General features: G+C 29.1%; 1 pseudogene; it reads left to right on the forward strand.

The window, feature by feature from the left end:
- The first annotated feature begins 10,568 nt into the window (after positions 1 to 10,568).
- Positions 10,569 to 22,595, forward strand: part of LOC142317488 (putative cytochrome P450 303a1) — a 92,489-nt pseudogene continuing 80,462 nt past the window's right edge.

A 22,595-nucleotide genomic window follows, 5' to 3' on the forward strand; every position in this document is an offset into this window, starting at 1 on the left:
AACTTGTTTTGATGCTACTATAAATAAATAATTTTTAAAAAATCATTAGCAAATTAAGTGCAAAACAACTAGAAATAATTCAAAATAAATATAAATTAAAAAATAAGATAAAATACTTGAAAATAAATTTTAGCACAATTTTAGTATTTTTAAAGTCAGTTTAGTATTACTATAACAGTCTTTTGTAAAATTATAAATGGATTTCTATTTTTTAATTTAATTACGGCATCTGTTGTTTTCTTGACACAGACTAACTTAATATCTAGTAAACAATAAAAGAAATGTTATATAGTTTGCATCAAGGAAATGAGAAACTTTGAAAAAATTGTATTGGTAGACCGCAGCCCCCTTACCTTGGTACAGCTGAGTAACATAATGAACTTAGCTTATAGTATCTTTCCATTAAGTTATCGTAGAACATTGGAATAGCATGCAATATATTACTTTTGTGTCTAAGCATTTTTCAAAAACAGTCTTAGTGTGTGTAGAAAATGTTGTCGTCACTCTGATTTAGGACGTCACAATCATATTCTATAATCATTTATAGTATAGTCAACATGTAATTATTATAGAAGTTTGAGAAAACAAGTTTTGCTCTAAAAAGACGTTTAGGTAGTGTATGAACTGGTAGTACAAAATTGAGACTAATCAGTTTGCTAGAAAAAGCCATATCATTCAACACATCTTTAAGAAGTGTCTGTAGTTTCTTTGCTTAAGAATTTGAAGAATGTTGTTACAGGACTTATATCACTAAGTTGGAGACAAATTTGGAGTACAAATTGGAAATCATCCAGGAACTTAAATCAAACAGTTATTTAAAGCAATAGCAATTCTGCAAACATTGGAAATGCTACATCATATTATGCAAAATATCTTTAAGAGACTGCAGGAATGTTTGTACAAAAATGCAGTTTACCTGCAATGTGTCACCTTCAAGAAATAAAATTTCTATTATGTGTCTTAAATGACGTATTATAGTGTTAAATCTATTATTAAATATTATCTTAAATATAATAATTTTACTACAATTCCTTCCTTGAGACATTGTATTATTATTTTTCTTTTTAAATAGAAGAAATGTTATTGATGTATTTTTTATCAGTAAATTTAAAATTCAGCAAAAAGGTAAACAGAATAATATTTAGATACTGTAAATTTGTATGAGAATAATTAATTTCTGCAGTTTTTTTAAGAAATGTATACTTTTCTTTACAATCGTTAAATTAGTTTTAATAAACTAAATGTACTAGGCAGAAATGTATTTACTTTCTGTTCATTAATTTCTGTTATCTATACTACATATTAAATGTGCTAGTATAATGCCTGTTGCAAAATTTATATCCAGTAAATTAATGTTTTAAAATCAGTAAAGATACATGAAAAATTTCTCAATTTTTCATAAAAGTAAAAAAAAAAAAATATATATATTGGTTTTATATTTTCACTGATTAAATTGGGTTACGAAATACAGCATCAAGACTATTACATAAACAGTCTGAGTATGCCAGTGTGTTTTATTTTCAGAAGTTTTACTTCAGAGAAGTTTTTTTAGTTTATAAATCATTATATCTTGATATTGTAGCAATTATCAGATTATAATGTATTTTATGTGGAATATTATTTAATTATAATTAAATTATTTTACATGCAAATTGTTATTTAATTATTAAATAAGTTTATAATAAGCATGTGACTGCAACTAGATAATTTATTTTACTGATAAGACTTTAGCTACTCATAACTGGAATATATTACACACTTGTTACTGAATAAAAAAGTCTATTAAAAGTGAGATTAAGAATTTCAATTTTTAATGTTAAATAAATAACGTATACATAGTTGAATTTTATGTAATTCTTATTATAAAATGAACGTATTATTTCTAAGTTATTATTAAAACTACCGAACATAATTTTGCACATTTTAAAGAAAAAAATAGTTTTTTTTTTCAGTGGTAAAATCGAACCAGATTTTTAAAAGCTAGATTGTTAGGCTAACCATCTTTATCAACTAGTAGATCGTAATTTACAAGTAGGAATGATTTCATTATTTTTATACTTTACTCCCTGTCAGGTAATGCATGAAATTGATTTAATTACGCTCGAAATGCGTGAAGCTTTTGTCATGGTTAATCATTGACGTCTGTAGATAGAGTTGGTATTAAGAGAGATGAGAAGATTTCGATTCAGATTGTAATGCAACGTCATAGTCTCATTTTACCTTATGATTTTTGTCGTAATATTGTAATACAAATGTATGACCAATGTATAAAATACATTTATATTATTACATTTTTTATATTTGGATTTTATTAAGTTCAGTTTACATTGGTTATTTTGGTTGGTTGGTTTAGTTTGGTTGGTTATTTACCAAAATATCAATGATTTTACGCAGGAATCATAGAGTGCGTTGTGTGGTACCAATAATATTGTAGGCTTTCCGGTAATTCCCATAACTTGCTGTAATTTTGGAGTGATAAGATTTTGTGTTTTGTATTATGCATTTATTTACATCTAGCATTCTAAAGTTACCTCAGTAATTAACCGGATTTGACTGCTATTAGGGAGTTTATTAATTTACATAATTTTAATATCAATTTACTTAGGTAAGGAATTATACTGTATTTTTAATCGTTGTAGTTCCATATTTCTGTGGTTTTCTGTGTTTAAAAACTATTAATATTGAATTTAACTAATGATCATAGTTTAGTTGATGTTATAACCCAAAAGTATTTTGGGTTTAATTACAAACAAAATTTTACTTTTGTGTTGGGACGTCTAATTTTGCTTAGTTATATGATATTCAATATTTCAATTATATGAAATTTTTTTTAATTTGTTAACAATTTTGTGTGTTCGGGACACCATTTAAGGTTTTGTTCTGTTTTTGTAAAGTGTTAGAAATTATTAGAGTAAAATAATGGTTTTTTAAGATTGTGAGTCTCTTTAAGAGCTATTTATTACGTCTTAAATTAAGAGTTTCCATACAAGTTACAAGTTGGCCCTTCGAAATTTGCATGAATATTTTTTTCCCTAAAATATGCAACAGCTACAAAATATGTCATTCAACATATATTGCAGCTGTTTAATTTGAAAAAAATGAAATTTTGATTTTGAAAAATACGTAATTTATGGGTTAGCGTGGTATAGTTAAAAAAGTATACTTCACTTTCAAAATACGCCTCTAGAAGAGAAGTTATTGTAAATTTAGAATTCCCATATTAGTAGCATTTAATAGTGGGAATAGAATTTCAGTTTTATGTAAAACCGGTTTGCTTCTCTAATAGACAAATGAAAAATTAATTTTATAGTATTGAAGTAAAATGATGTTCCTTAAGTTGTAGAGGGAGGTGATTACTTTCCAGTAGAAGATTTATATTTGTATATTTTATAGCACCAAATGACTAGTTATTTCTTGTCATACACTTATACTTCATAATCAAAATTTTCAATGTTCAGTTAGATCTACGTAATTTTTTTAAATGTTTGTAGGTACATTTATTTTGGCAATTATTTACAATTGGGACTTGCCTCTGATTTTGATGGAATCTGGAATATATTTTATTTATGATCTAGTTGTTCATACAATTGAAATTTGCTTTCTGAAATATCTTTCATTCAAGTTATGTACCTTGTAAGTTTGTCACTACTCTTGCCAAAAATTTCATAATTCAGCGTCGTACAAGTGTATTATAATTATTTTTGTTCTAAATAATTGGTTATTGTATTTAATTTTGGGTTCAGCCTAATAATCGGTCAATTTAATATTTAAGGATAATAAGATGCGTGAAGTGAGCGTTATGTTTGGTTAGGATATTTTGATATCGTACAAAGTTCAGTATATAGTTACCAAACCTAAACCTAATTGAACTCAATTAAATTTCACTTAAACCAGTTATTTATTCTGTAAATAATGTATATTGTATTTAAGTTTAACCAAACATAATTTAGTCTGAAGTGAGTCTGATCTCATTCTTAACTTAATTCTCAAACTTAACTAAACTATTTAGTCCAAAAATAATGTATATTACACTTATAGTGTGGAATTTAAAGGTTTTGGTTAGGGTACTGTGTAACCTAGAAGGGACGTAACTTAGGTATAAGGGTGAAAATGAATAATTTAGGTCCTAAAAAAGGTATATTTCAAATTTCATCCAATTCAGATGTGAATCCCTAATTGTAAATAATTATCTTCAATTTGTTAATTTTTTTTACAAGTTAAATTTTCTAAAAAAAAAACGATGAAAGTTTTTGTATTTATTCAATAATTATAATTAATGTGTTTTATTAAAATTAATTTAATATTACATTTCCTATAGTTATAGTTATTCAAAATTATTCAGTATTTCTGAATTTGCTCCAATTATTTATAACTGGTTGTTTAATAAGTAAGTGTTTTTGGTTATGCTATAGCTTTTTATGAATTTTTAATAAACTATATTTTTTATAGTATTGTCTAAAGAATAATTAATTAATTTCTTGTTTTTAATTAATATTTAACTGTTGTAATGATTCCCTTTATGGTTGGTTAAGTACGTACTTTTTAGTATTTTTGAAATATTGAAAAAGTATATATTTTCTGATATTTCACTTTATTTGATTTTCCCCGGCAAGGACATTTACTGGACCCATCCCTGTGGTTGTCACTTGCTTTACTGAGTTATGCGTTTAAAGAATCTTATACTTAGTTTCTGATTTAAAAATGTACTTATTGGTAGTTATTTGATGCAGACAGTATTGGGCAATATTGGCTTGTTATATTATGAATTAGGTATCAGACAAGAGTTAGGTATCAGTTGCCATGGCTGGTGGAGTGAGCAAGACGGCAGAGATTTTTATTAAAACTGGTGGCGACAGGATGTGTGTTCTGGTGACGCTGGATGTGCGGAGTACATTTAATAGCATTCCTCACATTATCATTATGCACTCCTTCATGGTGTCCAGCAGTATCTGTGTAGGATAGTCCGGTCATATGTTACAGGATGTAAGATGGTATGCCAGATTCAAAATGGACTGTGGTTGAAGTGGCCCTATCAAGACCATGACATCAGTGACCACTATGTCGTAGATTCCCCTATTTGGAACCTCACATACGACAGCGTGTACTGGATTACCCTTCCTCTGGGAGTCATGCTTTATGGATATTCCAATGGTGATTGATACCCTCACTCGTAGGGAGACTGTCGCTAAGATACATGACTCTTATTTGGCGATTAGAGCATGGATGGGGGATGCCGGGCTGGAGTTAGCACTGGAGAAAACTGAGGTGGTAGTAATCACTGCTGCTTTTTTCTTTTAGGAGTAACTTGTTGTTACTTGTCAGATTGTCTACAACCTTTCTGGTTTTGGTACTCAACATAATGTAAGTTTGATCCCTTTTACGTATGCTGTTAATTTTGGTTTGCGGGTCAGGTAACTTGTAATGTGGTCATATAAACATTAGAATCTGTTGTGTTCATTCATTTTATATATTGTGTTGTACAATTTGTTGATAATAAATTTAATAGTATGACCTAATGTCCTATTAATAGTGTCATAATGTCCTATTAATTAGGATGTGTCAAGTTCATGATTGTAAATGCTGCATTAAAATATGTGTATCTAATTTTATTGGTAATAAATTACATAGTACAATAATTACAATAGAATTTGCCCAGTTCAGGATATGCACTGTGTAAAATATGCATGTTATGTTTATAAAGTATTTATATGTAATTTCTTTGAAAAGAGATTGTTAGATTGTAAAAACCTAAAAAAAAGCAATGATGAAGAACATTTTTGAGGATGAGGATGAGTAATGGTAGACAGGCTTAAGTGGAGATCCACGATTGGCAGCCTAACCCAGTATGAAGGGAAGATGTTCTTATTTTAAGTTAAAATTAATATGTTAAATCTTTCAGGTATGACTAAGTTTAAATAGAATTGAAAAAAAATCTAATGTCATTAAAGTAATATCAGCCCCAAAAATTATTATAGTTCAAAATTTTTCTGTATTTAATTAAATAAATATAAATAGGTTGGGTTACTTTGTATTAAAATCCCAGCAGTTTTTAGCGATGTATTACATTAAAAGGTATCAAGTGGCACATTTTTTATAGCTACTCCAGTAATACATTTAAAAGAGCCAGGAAAAAAATTACCATTAGTAAAAATAAAAAAAAAACAAAAAAGTTGGTATGACAGCTTGGAACTGGGCTTTTCTGATTTTAATATAAATTCTCAAATTTGTTATATTATATACGTTGGGCCTGTCAAAACTGATGGTTTTCATTTGGACTTGATGTGAAAAAAATGTATAGATTTAAAAAAAAAAAAAATTATTTATCTATGTGCTACAATTTCATATATCAATATTGCTATGTGTATTATTATTTTTTTCAAAATTATATCTTTTAAATGATTTTCATCTGCTACTCCGTTTTATTGCTTAAATGCTAATGTAATTAAAATCGCTATTTCAGTTATAAATTATAACAATTTTTTTCAGTATCTCATACATAGTACAAGCTGAAAACTTAACATTACAGTGGTTTATTGCTTCTTAGATCACTCTGGTTATGTAATCCATCTTAGATTTTAATGAAACATTACATAAATAATTAATCCAAGGACCGAAAGCTATCTTAAATATTTTTGCTATACGACTAATTTATTTCATTAAATTTTTAGTTTTATGATACTGGTGTTATTTAACAGCTCAGAAAATGACAGTTCAAATGAATTTTTTGAATTAAAAAATTTTTTCTACTGTAACCACTCAAGATTTTAGTGTGAATTGTATGCATCTGTTAAGCAAAAAATTAAATTTTGTAATGTAACAGCTTTTTTCCTGAACACATGAGTAACCAAACAGCCTAAAAATCCGAAAATTGAAAAATTCATAGAAAAAAATAGTCAAAGGATGACTGACTATTTTTTTAAAAATATCCCTAACCTATATTTAGGATACAGAATATCCCTAAAATAGGGATATTTTTACGAGTTTAATAACCACAATTATAAAAATGTGAGTTTTATAAAAATTTGATCAATATGTGTGTTTTGTCAAAATCTAGTGAGTTACATTTTGACTTTTTAGGCTATTTGACAGGGAATGACTTCTTAAAAAGAAACTTATGTTTCTATGGGTTTTTTTGTAATTAACTTATATAATTTTTAAAAAAATTTCTCCTGGTGAAGGTAGAAGGAAGTAAATTGTGCAAGTGTGGTTGGAGCTATTGTATTATTCATTTCACAGAATCTGGAAGGCAGTCTCTGGAACTCACTTATAATATCATATTCTGGCTTTACGGTTGCACTCTCTTACTAGATTATAACGTTTGATTAACTCATAACATTTGATTATTAGTATTTCCAGTCATAGTTTAAATGATTTTTGTCATGTGATACTACCAACATGGAATCAAAGAAACTGGTTGTTCATTTTTGTCAGAATTGTGTGGGCTAGTAACCCCAAATTGAGCTACATCATGCAAGACATGTGATGTGAACATTCAGAAGAATTTTATGTGTATTTTGTCTATTTTCCTTGACCAGTAGTGAAAGTTTTGTTATTATACCCAGAAGAGTGAAAAGATGACAATAATATCATCTGACATTATTAATGAACTCAAAATATTTTGCCTAAGTTAGTTTTAACATGGGCTTTCTAAAGTTCACTTATTCCTGTTTATCTTGAGGTTGTAATTCATGAATCATTGCGATTTAGAGGGATCTATACCCAAATTCAAACACAAAATTCTGCAGACTGATTTCTATGGAATTTGAAATTCAGGCCGTATGAATTTGAAATTCAGTGTAGAAGTGTGAACTTAAATAAATAGCATCATTTACTCGCTCTGATTTTTCTGTGATGTTCAGACTAAATAACATCATCTACTTTTCTTGTGATATCAATGCTGGTTTGTCAAGTTTTTATCCAGTTCAAAATTCTGTTGCAAAATGTTATAATGATGTATTATGAAACTTCAGATTTGTTCCTAAACAGCCGTTGTACCTTAATTACACATTTATTATTATTTAGATATTGCTTTACACAACAAATTTGATGTTGCTTTGATAAGTATTCTGTGTCAGCCAAAGTTGCACATTTATCTCCAACCACCCCAGTTAAAATTTAACATGTGGTACTGCCAACATCATGTGTCACATTTATCAGATTGGATTGGCAAATTGTATTTTTAATTCCATTTTGAAAAGTTCTAAATATTTATAATTGTAGTATTACATTTTAATTTCTTTAATTTTTCTTATATGTGTTTGGTCACTATTTGCAATTCTTAGTTTATAATTTACTTAATTTCTGTCTATTGATCAATGTTATCTCAGTATAATGGGGGCTTACTGATTACTGTCTTGGAATGAATGTAGATTATGATGGAGTGTGGTAAGTTTTTCAAAAACATATGAATGATCTTTTTATTTATTAGTAGTAAATACAAACTATTGAATTTTGTACAGCCTAATGTTTTTAAAAATCCTATTGTAATGAAATGTTTGTGAATACACTTTTGAAAAGATTTAAAAGCAAGCATTCATGTAACAGACAGAATGTAGCAGCTCTTATTAGATACTCATAAGTAAAGTTGCACCAGATTCATGGAATCTTAGATTATTGTGGAATTTTTCTTATGAATTTATTTTCAGATTTTTAAAAATTTGTTAACTAAAAGTATTTTAATTATGTGTTTTGTTTTCAATCTTATTTTTTTATAGGTTATACTTACTTTTTGAGAATTTGTGATTAAAATGGCTGAAGAGAATATTTTACGGAAGCTGCTTTCTGGCAGAATTAACAAAAGTTCTGCAGGTCTGTGTGTGTTTATTTTTATTTAATTTTTTTCACAGTTTGTCTCTTGTTACTCCAGAATAGCTCTCTGGTTTTCATGAACTAAGTTTTGAAAGATGTATTTCACTCGAGTGGTACAAAATATATAGTGATTTGAAGAAAAAGTAGATAATTATAAAAATTATGATTTTTTTTTTTCCAAACTGAAAAAAAAATTATTTTAATTCATCAATTCTGTTGCCAAATAAAATTATTGTAAACCAGATTTAAAAAATTAAAATCTATTTTAATATTCCAAAACAGTATTATACTTGAAAAACATTTTTCTTTGTTAATCATAAAAATAATTAAAAATGATTAATGAGTCCTGAGTAAAACTGTTTACTGTATGCTTTCTTAAAATGTGATTGTTTTCCTAATGCAAGGACTACCTCAGGACATACCAGTTTTTTTTTCAATTTTAAGGGATATGAAATAAGTAAATTATCGGTAGGTAAAACACATTAATGAACTGGTTTCTGTAGATCACTAAACATAAATAATGCTGGTTGCAGGTCACTGCACGTTGTTACAATTTAATTAATTATTAGCTAATATCTTAGCACATTATCACTTAAAATTTGTATAAAAAACAGATAATCTAAATTTAATAAATAATCAAGTAAAGAATAATTTTTGCTTGTGTCATGAACCTTTTGACTAGTCTGCACTTCTCATTATATGTGCCAATTGTTGACATAACAATATTAATTGCTGTGTCAGTTATGTACAAATTTATTCAATTATTGCTAATTTTGTAAATATATTATTTTATCAATAATAAAAGTTAAAATACTTAAAAAACTGATAAAATACTGTTTTAACATTTCGTTTTTTTATAAGAGCACTTTTATAGTGATCACTACTTCATCAAATTCAAATAAAAACTTTTTATGTTAAAAATTAAAATAAAAAAGAAATGTTTTGTCTTCTAGGTCAATAAAGATCTAGAAGACAAACACAATTTTTTATTTTAATGTTTAATGTAAGAATTATAAATATGTAAAAAAAAAATATAAGTATTTATTGACCTAGAAGGTGAAATGTAATTCTTTCTATTTTAATTTTTAACATAAAAGTTTTTTGTTTGAATCTGATGAACTAGTGATCACTACAAAAGTACTCATATAAAGAACAAAATATTAAAGTAGTAAATGTTAAAACTTTTTTTCTGGTATTTTGTTATTGTTATGATTCATAATTGCAAATTCATTATTTATGTATATGAGGGTAAATCAAATATAAACGCGATTTTTGTTCCTGAGCATCTATGGTTGGTAGGACTGGACCTGCACTTCTAGGATCATTAGGAGTGGGCAGAGCCGCCGGCCATTCCACACTTCCAACCAATTTGTCAGTAACACTTACGATGTGGGAGCAAAGGTGGTGCACCCCTCTACTGCGCCATGCATAATTATAAAATTTCTTGCTCATGAAGGAGTTGATGCAATGGAAATTTTCCGGAGATTGATTGCACAGTTCGGGTACCAAACATTGTCAAGGACTCATGTGTTTGCCTGGCATAAAAAATTGAAGGAAGGACGAGAATGAGTGGAGAATCAGGAACATGATTGCCGTCCATGAACCAGTATTACAGATGAAAACATTCATGCAGTTCAAGACATTCTTGAAAACGATCGATGGGTAAGAGTATCTGAAACTGCAGAACAGGTCGGAATAAGTTTTGGGAGCTGTCAAGCGACCATTATAAATGATCTACAGTTCTGTAAAGTGTGTGCCAGATGGGTCCCTCATCTTTTGACCGGAGATCAGAAGTTAAAGACACTTGGAGATCTGTCAAAGGTTTACAGCAAGGTTTGTGAAAGAAGGTGATGTATTTTTGAGTTGGATTGTCACCTACGACGAAACGTGGGTCCACCACTACACTCCCTAGTCAAAACAAGCTAGTATGGATTAGTGGAAGAAAGGGGAGGGAGCCCCAGTAAAAGCCAAGACTCTACTGTCAGCTGGGAAGTTTCTTTCAACCATTTTTTTTTGACTGGTGAGGAATTTTGCTCATTGATTTTGTGCATGAGCGATGTGTAATCAGTGCTGCTTACTACTGTGAGCTGTTAAATGAGGTGAGGGCTGCATATTGGCGCTAAAGATGAGACCAACCGATTCGAGAGGTCATCCTCCTCTACGACAATGCCAGGCCCCACACTGCACCTCTAACTGTCTCAAAACTAGAAGAAATGCACTGGACTCAACTTGATCATCATCCCTACAGCCTGGATCTATCGACCTGCAATTTTCATCTGTTTGGGTTGCTTAAAGAAGCTCTAGGAGGACAATGATTTGAAGATGATGAGGGCATGGAGGGATTTGTGCGCAATTGGCTCCTGACTCGTCTAGCTTTATTCTATGATGCTGCAATTTTTTATTTATTTGTAATTAAAAACAATTATGATGAAAATTAAGTACTCAGTCTTATTTTTAATCAACTGTAAATAAAACTAAGTTTCCAATTTAACCTGTAATGAGGTTAATTGTATATTGATTGTACTATTAAACAAATGGCCTAATTTCTGCAATTAATTTGTATTCACTTGGAGAATTTTCTCTTGTGATCCCATTCCAAGTTTTTAAAGTATGAATAATTATTAAATGAAAAAATACATTTTCAATGAAAATGATTTGATGGTGATTTTCTATCATAGTCATCACTTGGTACTGGCCTTTTATAGTTAGCCAGATATCATTCTGTTTAAAATATTTTTTTGTAAAAATCCTTGAAATTTAGCTGGAAAATGTTATAAAAAAATTCATTCTAGAAATAAACCAATCTGAACATGCTGTAGCATTCTCATTATTTTACCAACAAATTTTAATTTTTTTTTATAAAATTGAGCTTTTTCTCTCATTTCTATTGTATAAACATGTATTTAAAAAATCTACACCCAAATGATAATATTTCTTCAGTTCTTCTTTAAATTTACACATTTGAAGTTACTTTCTTTTTCTGTTTAGCTTCTGGAACCACAGTAATGTATTATCTCAGAGGTTGAATTGGAATGATATGTATGAATGTAAATGAAGTGTAGTCTTGTATAGTCTGTGATTGACTGTTCCTGTGGTGTGTGGTTAATTGAAACCCAACCACCAAAGAACACCGGTATTCATGATCTAGTATTCAAATCTCTATAAAAGTAACTTCCTTTACTAGAATTTGAACCTTAGAACTCTCGACTTCAAAATCAGTCATGTGAAGTTACTGGAAAAATTAAAAACCTGCAACTAATTTTTAACCCATAATTACATCTTAATTACCAACTTTTAATTTGGTAGAGATTTCTAAATGTCAGAATTTTAAGAAAAGTTTAGATTATACCTTTTTTAGCACATTTTTTTCTAAATGTTTTATTATTTTTAAAAAAATTTTTATATTTTGTTTTTTTTTTGTGTTATATTTTTATTTGTGGATTTATATGTTTGTTAATAGAAAGTAATGAAGAGAAGATAAGAAAAATTGTTGAGGAAACAATTGTCAGTTACCAAGAAAGTGCTAGTGCTGCTGCTTCCTCAAGTAGTGCGTGTAAGTTACAGTAACATTTTCCTCTTTATAGATGAGTCGTTGGAGTTTTGGAAAAGCATGTGAATTGCATAGCGCAGCTTTGTTATTTCAGTTATGATTTTACAGAATATTTTAACATGCTTCGCTTTTATAATGTGAGTGTGGACTGACATTTTTATTGTTTTTAAAAAAAATCCTTGCTGAAATTATAGAATACAAGTTATATTTTGATACCTTATACAATTTTAAAGCATGGTGGCCTTTCTTTCCATGTTTAGTGTTTTTCCTACATATGCACTTCAGATGTTAAAAAAATAACAGAGTTTTAATTTGTTAGATCCCTTTGATGCGGTATACACTGTTGATTTAAGGCTAGGTTCAAGGAGCAAAAAGGACAGTTTTAGTTGTGTGCATGGCCGTAGATTTATTTCTTATCTTTCCACTTGTCAGTGCCACTAGCAAAGGCAACTTCTAAACGGATAGCTTTCTGTATTTTTTTATGTTTTCTAAGTGTGAATCTGTAGTTAAAGTTCAACATGTATTCTGGAAGTTTAACTGTAAAATTTTAATTCCAAGTCACAATAACATTCATTAATGACATAATCAGTATGAAACGACAGTTTTTCACTTTGTAAAAGGAAGAGTATGTACGGGTTGTCCAAGAGTATGTGAAGAAAATGTTGAAGGTGTCTGGTGGTTTTTTTCTTGCTTAGTCCATAAAAATCTGTCGAAGATCAATGTGAACTAGCTATGCCAGTGATGACAATGTGGAATATTTTAAGGAAATTCCTACATATGCATCCATATCATTTACACCTGTTAAAGGCTTTGAAACCTACCGACTATGCTCTTCGTGTTGACTTCGGAATCAAAATGTTGCAGCCTGAAGATGATTTTTTTTTTTTGTTCGTATTTTGTTTAGTTATATGTCAACGTTTTTATCTTAGTGTAAAAGTTAATACACGTAATGTCATTATCGAGGAGGTAGGGGTCTGAAAATCCTCGTGAACTTTTACAATGTGAAAGGAACTCAAAATTAAATGTTATTGTGTAGTACTATGATGCAAGTTGGAATGGGCCATTCTTTTTCTCTGAAGCAAGAGTAACAGGAGTTTGGTATTTATATGGAGTTATAAATAATATATGGAGATTATACTAGATTAACTACACAATTTACGGTTGCCTCTTGGAGGAAGAACGAGCCGTATAGTCTTTGTTTGCTTAGGGCACAAAAAACATTGACCTTAGGGCTATCAAGATTGTGCTGCAAAGTTTCATGAGAGTTGTACTACCCCATATTAGGCTTATGGGTAAATATTGCTGCTGATGTGAAACGTTGACTCATCACTAAAAATTACATTGTCTAAAAAAAGTATCATTGTCTGAATTCTATCCATCATTTCAATAAAACTGCAGCTGAGCAACTTTGTCATAATCTGTAATTTGTTGAACCTTGCTTATATGGCTTCAAGAGTAATCGTTAAGTAATACGTGCCAAATAGTTGTTTCTGAAATGCCACTCTTATGTAATGCATGTCAAGTTGATTTCTTCAGACTATGTGTAAAGCTTTCTTCGACTTGTTCCACAACAGCTGCAGGGACGTATGGGTGCCTTGGTGATTTCTGTGTGTTTAAATAACAATCAACCTGTCTAAATGAAGGATTGGCGACAATAGTAACTCTCTAAGAAAATTGAACTACATTTGCTGACTGCAAATTGTGAAACCAAAACACAGTGAGCACATTTTGCACCAGTAATTGTTCCATTTCTAACAACACTGGTGGCCAAATTTGGTACTAATGAACTATGTGAGTCAAAACTTGATGTGTTTTGCTATGAAATGAGACCTAAGCTGAATCTGTAAGACACGTAAATAAATATTTGTATGCTTTTAAAGTTCGGAAATTCTTTTTGAATCACCTGGTATATAGTATCTCTCACCTTTTACTCAGTGTGAGTACGAGTGAGAAAGAGTTATCTCACAAATAACTGAAAAGAATGTCAGGACATATCCTTAAAGTGGAAATAAAAAAAAGCTCATATAAAGATGGGCTTGGAATTGCTTCATTTTTTGAATTACAACTTGTGAGAAATTTTTTGATATCTACTCCAAGGGTAAGTTAAAGCCAAACTTAAATTCTAGGAATTTAAATTAAAACGTAAATGTGATGGTTTCATTTGGCTTTTGGCCTGAAAAATTGAATTATTATTATTATTTATTATTTTTTACAGATGATGTTATTCAAAATCTGACAAAAGTTATGAACTTCCATGTTGAACATGCAGTTTCTGTGAAATCAGAATTGGCTGCAGAGAAAGCCAAATGACTAGAAGCTGAAAAAGAAGGTTAGTTTAATTTCTTTTATACTTGTGTTTTTTGCAAGATTGTGTGCGCTTCCAAGTGTTTTGCCTCTTGAGAGTGAAAATAAAAAAAAATATAAGTGTGGAAAAAATACAAAAAACAAGTAGAATTTGTGGAGGAAATTTTTAGGCAGGTTATAACTAATATCTTTTTATCGTTACAGTCTTCTGGTTTTGGTATTGAATGTAGGATGGTACAGAGGTTATCACTTGGTTCTACACAGAAATAAATTATAAAATATTGTGTTAGGTAACACAAGAGTTAAAATAAAACTTTGCCTGACAATAGGCCACACAAGTAAACGCAGTATTGTTTGGTGCCTAACTTCTCGGACTGAAGATGCCATTTCAAAGTTTGGCCTGGCTCTAGACCAAACAAATTTAAATTCTTATTAAAAAAAAGGAAAAAAAAAATTCATTTATCATTCTTTTATTTGCTAATTTCTCTAGACAAAAATGTCAGTTTTATACTTGTTGAATAAGTATATCAAAATAAAATTTATGCCTGAACAGAAAAATTGTTTAACAAGCAATAAAAACAGAGATTGTTGTTCTTTTTAGACACAATCTATTGGTTGCTACCTGTAATTTCAGATACTGTCATAAATAGTAGAATAACAGATTTTTTATTCTGAATATTGAAGTAGTAGTGTGCTCTTTGGGCAGTGTAAAATTGTGCAATTAGTTGATATTGAAATCAAGAATTAAAATTTCACTTAATTCATTGTAATCACAGTTAGGTGGAAAAATTTGATTTTGCCACTTACTATTTTATTTAAAGTTGCTACTTACAATTTTATTTATTTACTGAAGTAGTAGTTGTATACAATCTATGAACTGATGTTTGGTGTTTAAATAATAAACACTAAACAGCTTGTGATCAACTGCTGAAAAATCACTTGGTTTGTCAGTGTAAAAAATAAGATTATTCAAACTGTAATGTATAGTGTTCATAAAATAACATTTGACATTTCTAGGGAGTTATCTAAACTGCCATGTAATGAGTGTAATTCGGATTAGCAAATGTTATAAATGTAGTCAACGTTATCTTGGATTTGGCATGTCACAGTTATTAACTAAAAATAAGTATACAGGTTTGGCAGTCAAAGGTTTTGTTCATACAAAATATTTTGGACGTATGGATAATTCACTTCCAAAGATGTGAAGAAGTTGTTTTTTTTTCAAATGTCTCAAACTGTAGATTTTAATGAAAAAAGTTTTCATTAAAATGTAAAGAAACAGTCACATGTTAAATACTTCATTCTGTGAATTTTGCTTTATCTTTGAATGTGATGTGTCATTCTTTTCTCAGTTAAACTATTACACCAAGTATCATATAACTTGGCATGTGATTTTGTCGGGTTATTCCGTTATAAAATGAGATCATAGAAAAAAATTAATTGCACTATTAGATTCATTATTTTTTTCTGAGTAATATATATATAAAATGTCTTTCCTGAGACTTTTAGAAAAGTAAAGCTTAAGACAGTCTTTAAAAAAAAAACCATGCAATAAAAATTTAATATTCCAATATATTTTCATTTAAACTTGTTTATCATTCTGTTGAGTATCAGTTCAATTAAACAATTTTTAATTGTAAATAAGGCTACAGATAACATGCATTTTTTTTGTCAAGGAAGCGCATTGTGGTATCTCGCAGGCATATTTGATAAATTTGCCGTCATTTGAATCATTGTGATTCAAATAAAAAAGGTACAGGTGGAATGGAGTTCTCTCATTCAAGTGCAGTCTGGTTTCAATGCATTATTTAGCTGCAATTTGTTATTTATTATTAATTTGTTTACATTTTGTCAGAATATTCCATTGTTAAAGCTGAATGTATTGTAAGTAGCATTATAAGTACATAGTGCAAGAATATACTTGCTTTATCTTTTGGAAGAAGAACAGATTGTGAATACTTTTACATATATAAGAATGATTTACTAATTCAGTTATGTAAAGGACAGGGAAAACGTTATGCTTAATATATAATTTTTGTATTTTCACCACCAATATTTTTTTATGTAAAATGTTCATATTTTCACTAGAAATTATAACTGCGTAAAACAGCATAATTGGTTGGGATCTGAGTAAATTTTGTGTTGACATGTACTTTTCGTTACCAATTTCTGTATTAGAAATTTTCCTCTGTATTTTAAATGTATAAACGTACAGCAAAAGAAACTGTGAGAATGAAAATTAAACTGTGACTCATTAGAGTAACATTATTATAATGAGGCAATATTTTGACTACATTTGTTTCGCCCTACTATCTGATGAATGAATGTTGTTTATATTGTTTCAAATTTTAAATTTTTATGTTTTAATAACATAATATTGCTTTAATCAATTGATTGTAAGAAAGTCTGATAGATTTATAAATTGTAAAATGTGTTTTAATTTTTTTTGCTTTAGCTGAAGAACTCAGAAAAAAACTTGAAGAACTGAAATTGCTGGAGAAAGGAAATGCTGATAAAGAAAAAGGTAATTTGAAACTTTATTATGCTTTTGTTATTATTAAATTTAAGGTAATATTGATTCTTGTGGTTATTAATTACTGAATTTCAGCAGTGTGATATTATTTATAAAAAACACTGAAAAGCAAGTGTACTTCTTTAGCTATATATGTATAACTAATTTAACTAAAGGTAATATTTTGTTTGCCGACTTCCGTAGCAAAGATATCGTTTCTGCCTTTCATCCAGAAGATTCTGGGTTTGAATTCCAGTGAGGCTTTTTTCGCTGTTAAATAACAAGCCTTTATTTTTAACTTATGAGATATGATTAGCCATTTTTATAGTATTTTGATGTTGGAATGTGATTCATCTTCTAAGTTGTACAATACCACCCACTGTTGACAGAACTCTTCCTCAGGTATGTAAGGTCTTTGCAGAAATAGTTGTCTGATTAAGTTGTCTGTCAAAAAAATTCAGTTTTGCAATATGTGGCTTTCATAAATCTTTCATAGGATCAGTATAGTATTATCCTTACTTCCACAGGAGCTGAATATTATTTATTCTGCAGCTTTCATTAATATCTGACTGTCTGCAAACATGAGTATTCCTCTTGTATATTTATTTTTATTAGTGTTAAACGTTAAGACAATCAACAGAACAGTTTTTAACGTTAAAACAGTAAAAAAAAAAAATGTTACTCCTGTTTACAAAATTTTATGTAAATAATCTACTGTCATGCACAAGTTAATGGTTTGACGGTTTTAATGAATTTAATTGTAAAATACAGTTTATTTATACCGGTTTGTAGTAATTAAAAAAAAAAATCATACTCTTCTGGTTGTAGTCAAAACCAAAAAACTAATCTTTTGAAATTAAAATTGTTTAACCTTCAACTCATGAGTCATGCATGCTGGTTAAAGTTCATCCGGTTTTGTTTAGACTCTGATATGTAGAATAGTAATAAAAGTATAGTCTTTAATGATACAATATCTCAGTATTAGAAAAGTTGCTTTCACAAAACAGGCTGTAGTTCTTATAAAATATTATTTATATTTCTTATTGGGTTTATAAAACAAAACTTGTATAAATTTGTAATACACAGAGATAACAAAACAATTGATGGATGATGCGATTGTTTTGTTTTATTAAATTTTTATAGTATTATATATTTTTATGAAATATGGGCGTTCTCAGCATGCAAACAGGTGTGATATTGAATAAACAGTTCAGTCAGTCAGCCGGGCAATGCCAAGGCTATTTTTGTACTTCATCTAAAACACATGCTCATCTTTCAAATATTTGTCCTTGATTTTTTTTTTTAACGTAACAGAAATAATTTACATTTTAAGTTATTTCATTTATTTTTATTTTTTTTTTTTACTGAATCTTTACTTTTAGAATTAAGTCTTTTTTTTTTTTTTTTTTAAGTAACCATTTTCCTTGACATTTTCTTTTAAAGAAATTATTTTTTTTTTTACCCATTTTATCACTAATATGCTTACAAAGGTATATTCCTTTCCTGATAATCTATTTGGTGCATATTAATAATTATAACAAATATAAAGATAAAGAAACAATAAAACGATAACTGTACCCTAAACAGGACATTGAAAACAACACTAACTCTTAATTCTCTTGAATTTCTTGATTCAAATGGTTATGGTAAAAAACATTAATCATGCAGGTCAGGCAACAACATACATTTACAAAATCCATTTAAAATATTACAGTTCATAGTGTGAAATTACATTAATTCAGTGTTTCTCAACCTTTCAGTATTTGCGACCCAATTTTCAGTCATAATTTTCATCGCGCTCCCTTCTCATGCAATTTCCATGTTGTATGAGAATTAATGTATACAATATTAATGCATTTTGGCAAAGCTACATTACGACCTTAATTATAAACCTTACATATTACCAAGAATAAGCAGATTTATTGATATTTGGCAAAACCAGAATCGATGCCTCTCTATTGGTCTCTGTCTTAGTCCACCATATCGGACATTCTCACGGCTTCATGAGAAGTTCTGATTTGTCTCTAACATTCTGGAACATCTGCACGACTGTCTGCACAAATGTGTATAAATGCTGCACCTTGTTCAATTCCAGCCAGTCTCAGTGGAGTCGATCCTTCAATCGCTATCGAATGTATTGTGAATGTGTATGTTGTAATTTGCATGTTAATTGCAATTCACAGTATTAAATATTCATGACAGTAGAATTATACAGAATCATGGATATATTTTTATATGGGCGTAAGTGAGTATTAGATGATAGTGAAGCATCAAGTGCAGAGATGAGCGTGGTTTTGAAAATAAAATGAAGAAAATATTCTCAAGAATACTTAAATTTTCGGTTTATCAGTACTAAAGTAAATGAAGAAGAAGGACCCTATGTGTCATTTGCCCAAAAATGTTGGCAGAAGACAGCATGAAACCTAATAAACTTAAATGACATTTAGAAACACTTCATAGTGAGTACGTTAACAAACCCCTAGAATTCTTCAAATTAAAATTAAAATCATATGAAAAGCAAAGCAAACATCATTTTTAAACAAAATTTTGTGAATGAAAAAGCTTTACTTTCCTCTTTCAAAGTTTCATATAAAATAGCCAGATGTAAAAAGCCTCATACCATTGAAGAAGAGCTTATTTTGCCAGTTGCAATTGAGATTATAGAAACTATGTTTGGAGATAATTTTCCAAACAATTGCAGACCATACCTCTATCAAATGATATTGTTGCCCGTGTAATCGGTGATATAGCTGAAGATGTAGAGCATCTTTTAGAAACTTTTTTGGAAAGTTGTGTGAGAAATTGTTTTCATTTCAGCTTGATAAGGCAACAGATAACAATAAAGATGTAGGATGATGAGTTTTCTGCACTGAATACAAGAGCATTTCATATACTATTACCATTTTCAATATCCTACCTTTGTGAAACCAGATTTTCTACGTTGGCTGCTTTGAAGATAAAATATAGATTTTAGCTAAACATAGAAAAAGAACTCATGTCTATTTCTAGTACTAAACCTTCCTTCGAAAAACTTTGCTCTGCAAGACAAGGCCAATGGAGTTACTAATAATTATTAAACTTGTTAATTAAGTATTGATAAGCTAATTATTAAATACACTGTGCAGTACTGATACAATCATGTTTATAAGTGTATTATGTCAGAGTGTATTTTGTTTTGCTTTCCTTTCAGTAAATTTATACATTTTTGTAATAATATTTTCTTTCCAATATGTTTGTGGCATCCATTTAGTGTTATCACAAACCCTCTAGGGGAGCGTGCCCCATAGGTTGAGAAATATTGCATTAATTTGAAAAAAATGACTTTTTAGTATAGAGTGTTAAGTGTAAAGCTATATTGGAATGAAAGATAGCTACAAAAAAGAGGAATAAGTTTTAATTTAAGGGAGATAATAATAAAAAGTGCTGTACGATTGCAAGGACTTAACCTCTTTTCTTTATGCAAACCATATCAGTTGCTTATTTTTAATAAACTAAGGGAGTCATTATCAGTAGATTGTTATAGTGAGTGTTATTTATGTGTATTGTATTACTAGTGAATAATAAATCTGTTAATTGCTTATTTTTTCATATTGGTACAACTAAAAAAATAAAAAAGGAAGAAATTTTAAGTCATGCAAACCGAACAAGCTATATCATATATTTTAATTATTAATTTTTCTAAACCAGTTTGTCAGACTATGAACAATTAACTGCACAATGTGTTTGGATGAAACTTTTGTTTTTGTAGTGTTTGATATTCATAGGAGTATTAATATTATTTTAATTTCCTAGAATATTATGACGTAATTGTTTGTGATTAAACATTATTAATTTATAAGAAAACTTGATTTATAAGAAAACTTTTTATTACCGAACTAGACTTTAGTTGAAAGAAAATTCATAAGAATAAACATTTGTTTTTTTTTTTTTTTTAAGGGATGAGTAATTTACAGGACTCATGGCTGTCTCATAATCTTTTGATTCATGTATACTTTATTCTTCAATACTCTTACTATATCACTCTCAGTGTCACCATGATTTGTCCTATCCATTTACCGTATGTTCTTCCTCACCTGTAGGTGGTTGTTATTTCAATACTGTCTGGCCAATATTCCTTCTTCATTCTTTGTAGATGGCTGTATCATTTCAAACATCTTTCAGTTTTCTCATAATATCTCCCTCCATTGATGTTTGTTTTTTATCTTATTTATATCACAGCAACCTTGAGAATCAGCAGCTTTCTCCTTAAAACTATCTTTACAGCTCTGAACCTCTTTGTATTGTGCTTGTTATATTATAAGTTTCCATTCCAAATAACAATACACTTTGGTTCTTGTACTCTTTTTAATTTTTCTTCCAGTTTTCATTAGATGTTATTGAAACCGGGTTTCTGTAAAAAATAAAGTAAGAAGAGAAAAACATAACATTAGTAAATAAGCTTATATTATTCTGCATGCCATTAGTGTGTAGTCTTGTCTCATGTAATTTTTGCTAGGTGTATAAGGAACTGAATGCATGACAAGGTATATAATATTCTTTTCCGTTTTAGTCGAAAGAATTGAAAAACAATTGATTAAATTGGAAATCAAAAATCCTACTTATGAGGGTAATTTTTTTTATTGATTTTTAGAAATATTTTATGTGTGGAATTATTTGGTATGAAGATTAGATTGGTATTACCAGTTGGACAGTGAATAATTATGTAACTTGTGCCTTAATGAAAACCAGTAAAATTGCCTTATTCTCCTGGTACAGTTCCCTTTTACTCTGTTCTCTGAAATCTATTGTAGTACTAGTACTGAGTTTGGTCTAGCAGGTATACACTTGATGGGGTCCTAGTTCTGATCATTGATATACACTGCTATGACTATAGTTGAAGAATTAGGTGACTGCAGTCAGCTACCGTCTGATAAGTTATGATTTGTATTGTGTAAGGATAAACATTGCACAGGTGTATCCGGACATGTATTTATTTAATTATTGATTAGTAATGTTAAAAAAAATTTACATTAATAATTGTTTTATATGTATCATATCACACATTTATATATATTTGTTTTTCCTTTTTAGTCGAAAGAATTGAAAAACAGTTGAATAAGTTGGAAACTGAAGGTAAATTTTCTATTTATTTTTTAAAATACTTTATGTCTGGAATCTTACTAAAAACTAGTTAACAGCCTTTAGATATGTTAATTGTATTTATTTGTAGTTACTCATTGTATGTTCAGTGTGGTATGTTCAGCTGTATGTTTAATAAATTGCCTGTACAGATCGTGCAACTTATTTCTTAGTATTTTTAATGAATTAGAGATTCTATGTTAAAAGATGCTTTTAAAATGAAGATTAATAAAATGCACTATGGTGTCATGTTCCTATTTCATTATAAATGTAAAGAAATAAAATTCTTTCTATGTTAATTCA

This window comes from Lycorma delicatula, chromosome 1, assembly GCF_047948215.1.
Source record: "Lycorma delicatula isolate Av1 chromosome 1, ASM4794821v1, whole genome shotgun sequence".
Classification (NCBI taxonomy): domain Eukaryota; kingdom Metazoa; phylum Arthropoda; class Insecta; order Hemiptera; family Fulgoridae; genus Lycorma; species Lycorma delicatula.